The sequence below is a fragment of the Malurus melanocephalus genome, unplaced genomic scaffold, assembly GCF_030028575.1.
Source record: "Malurus melanocephalus ecotype Western Australia unplaced genomic scaffold, MMel_1.1 scaffold_186, whole genome shotgun sequence".
In the NCBI taxonomy this organism is placed as follows: Eukaryota; Metazoa; Chordata; class Aves; order Passeriformes; family Maluridae; genus Malurus; species Malurus melanocephalus.
Genome location: NW_026623418.1, coordinates 344,817 through 348,564, shown reverse-complemented (window position 1 = coordinate 348,564; position 3,748 = coordinate 344,817).

The following is a 3,748-nucleotide window of genomic DNA, read 5'->3' as shown; positions in this document are numbered from 1 at the left end:
GTGAAAGAAGGTCTTATGAGTGCTGCTAATAATTTGAAATTTCTTGGAAAACCCCATTAGGGATTCTAAAAAAGTTGATGCTTGCCACTGTGTCTTAATGCCCTCAGCTCATTAATGCCCTCAGGCATCAGCTGTATTGGGAGTTTCTATGATTAGTGTACCAATAGTCAGTACAAGGACTAGAGGCATTTTAAGAGAGGGGAAGAATATTAGAAAACTTCTCAGTTTGACATCACTAGCAGGGATGTGCTGAAATTTATCTTTATTAGTTTTGCATAGCCATAGGCTAATAGGAGCTTAGTTCACTATTAGAAATTATTTTAAAATAYTTTTAAAGTMTACATATTYTAGGGTTTCAATAGATATTTGRTAATTTAGGAGGTGGATGAATACAAATATGGATGAATTCAAATACGTTGAGAGATGTGTATTGTCCAATGACAAACCAGCATAGTTCGTGATATTTACTACTAATTAGTTGCAACTAGATGTGTAATTTACTACTACAACAGGACAATTAGTTTCACGGTTTAATTTTTTGTTAGTTTTTGAGGCTTTTGTTGTTACTTGCTTGTTTGTTTTTAGTTAATTTTACTAGGTTAGTTTTCAGAATCATAAAATCACAGAGTGGTTTATGTTGGAAGGGTTCTTAAAGACAATATCCAAAGGCAGAATTTAATCTTACAAGAAAAAATGCCTTCTATCAAATTCTGTTTCAGGTGTTCTTCCCTAGTACCATCAGCTTTGAATTTAAATAGAAGCTGTACAGTCAATTCTTAAGGTCCAGGGACCAATGAACATGTTCATACTAACTACAAGTCATTACAGCTTTTATTAAAAGATTTAGCATGCCTCCTCCAACATATGACGAGGACAGAGAGAAAGAGATACTTTGTTAGGACTAGAAAACAGAATAAAAAATAAGAAAGGCAGCTGCTTTGAGGATGACAGATATTCTCTTAGGATAGGTGCATGTAACAAGAAAATCAGTTGGAGCAGAAGAAAAATAAGTGGAATACTGATAGATATATTTATTTAATGGATATGAAAATAAGGAAATGCTCACTAGGCTATAACTCCATCTCAAGGTTTCAGTGACTTTAAAGTATCCTGATTCACAAAGCCTGCTATTTATTTCCCTTATAGTGGTTATTCATTTCAATCATCAGTCTCTAGTGGCAATGAAAAAGCTTTCAGTAAAGTAGAAAGYTTGTATGATCCATGCTTATTCTTGTACATAATGAAATTTCTAATGTCCAGCCCTTATGTTTCTGAATGTATCTAATAATTAGTCAAGTTACCATTAAATGGGAAATCTGTCTGGAGTTCTTTGTTATGCATGGGAGTGGAAGTTCTAACTATTGTACTGGAGTGCCTGGTACATTGCTCAGATTGCACCACAGCTGTATCAGAAACTGTAAACACCTGAATTRGTAAATGACTTCCATTACTTTCATGACTTCCAAGTTTTGAAATGAAGTAATGCTGATAGCAGAATACATATAATTTGACAGCATAGATTGGGTAAGATTCTGGTAGTCAATTTGACAGATCAGAAATAAAAACAATTAAAATCGTGTTAAAGTAACAATCTATGTATCTGAGAATTATATCTCTTCTCTTAAACTCACAGTATTTCAAGCATGTGAAGGAAAATGCTTCATTAAAAGCACCTTTGAAAAAAGCACTAAGCAGTTAATCTGTAATAAAAATATTATTTTAAAATACAATTTATTACATTGACAATAAATTTAYACCTGTATCTTTCACAAGAGTAACATTCTTTTTCCTTTATTGCATATTTTAATCTTATTTTTGGGGGAGGAGGGGATATTCTTCAGCCAGCATTCACTTAAATACACATTTAATCTTTCCATCATCTGTTGCAGARTGTATAAATGGCAACTTCATTTAATCTATTAATGCACCCATGAAAACAAAATCCAAAGTATTCTGCAGTTATTTTAAAACTATATTGCTTTGGCTAACAAAATCCAGCCTTGGTTTAATTGGCTTTAATGGCAGTACCTCATAATTGGCTTTAATGGCAGTACCTCATTTAAAAAAAAAAAAAAAAGTAAACCAAAGATACTTTATCCTTTGGACTACTTAAAAGAACAAAGATCAGAAATAAAATGAAAACATGAGAAATATTTAGTTTAATATCATAATATCATATCTAATATTCATATTGCATCTAGTGGAGATTAAAGGAATAATAAAATTAAATACTCATCATTATGTTTTCTGACATATCCAGGAGAAACTGCTTTACTATACTGAATGAAAAAATATTTTAGTTGCCTTCCTAAATTGTCATTATGCAGGGAAGAATGCAAGTTTTCTCATAAGAGAGCTAACGAGCTATTTCCAAAACCAGAAAATTTATGTTCTGTCTTTAATCTGATTTTGGTTTATGCATTTTATATCAAACATCTCTACATCTTTTAAGGCATCCCTCTGTCTCTATTATAAAAAATTTAGTATCCTAAAAATTTTTGTTTACATTCTTTCTTTCCCATAACCCAGTGGGTATTTGATTCTTCATCTTAAGGGGAAAAATTTGAGCAGAGGTAAATAAAGATTTTTATTRCTCTCATAGTCATGTCAAAAAACCTTGTTAGTAATATTTCCTGAAGTCCTTTATTGAGGATAATTAAGTTTCACAATCCACTAAGCAAAGCATCTCCCAGCTCTATCACTGTCATCATACAAGCAGCTCTTGGTATGTGTGGAAACACATATTTAGGTGTTTCTAGAAACTGACTTTGGAGATGCACTTTCATCAGAGTTGCCATTAAAAAATATATATATATATATATATACTATCTGAAAAATAGGAGGAATGGTTTATTGCCTCAGGGCAAAGGGTCAACAGAGTAAACATTTTTTTTTTTTTTTTTCCAGAAGTTACTATAACAGGAAGCAAACATATTGCTCGTAAGTGCTTCCTGAATGTTTTCATCTGTCCTTAGCTCTGGGAATTTCTGATGCGTGGGATATGTTCAGTTGCTCTTAACTTTCTTATAAGCRATTAAAATCTTCCCCTCTTGAAATTGTGAGAAAAATGTTGCATCCTGTTTTGAAACTGGTTAGCAACAAAGACATTCCTTGAGCTGTTWCTAAGTAGGTATACTCCTCTGTTTTCTCCAAATTTTCCTMCTCCTCTTTAAATTCAAGCTYCTTATTTTTGGTTATGTAACGGTGAASAGTTGATCACTGTTCATTCTGTTCATGTCACTCACTGTTTGATAGATGTCTATGATACCAATTTCAAAACATATCTTTTTCAAGCTGAAGACCTTCAGCCTGCTCAGTTGTTGATCATATAGAATCAATCTTGTAACTTTGAAACAGGACAACCTCATAAAAGAAAACAAACGAAAAGAAAACAACCAAAAAATCGAAACCCAAACCAACTCAAAGCTCAATCAAACAAGCCAACACACCAACACTCTATATCATGTGRACAAAGCATGGATTTGTCAGGAGAATACCATTTGCATTTCTGTTTTTTGAAACTGTGGTTTTATTCTTTTGGTTGTAATTATTGTTTGTTTTTTGTTTTTCAACTTTTTCCAAAAGGAAACATTTTCATAAACTAACTATCATAACCCCATTTTGCTGGTCCTGTGTGRCAGCCACCAGGTAAGAGTCCATCATTTTAAAAGTGAAATTTGGATTGTTTTCAGCAGATATATACTTTTTATGTACTCTGAATTTCTTTGGTAACTTTTTTCCTGGTCAC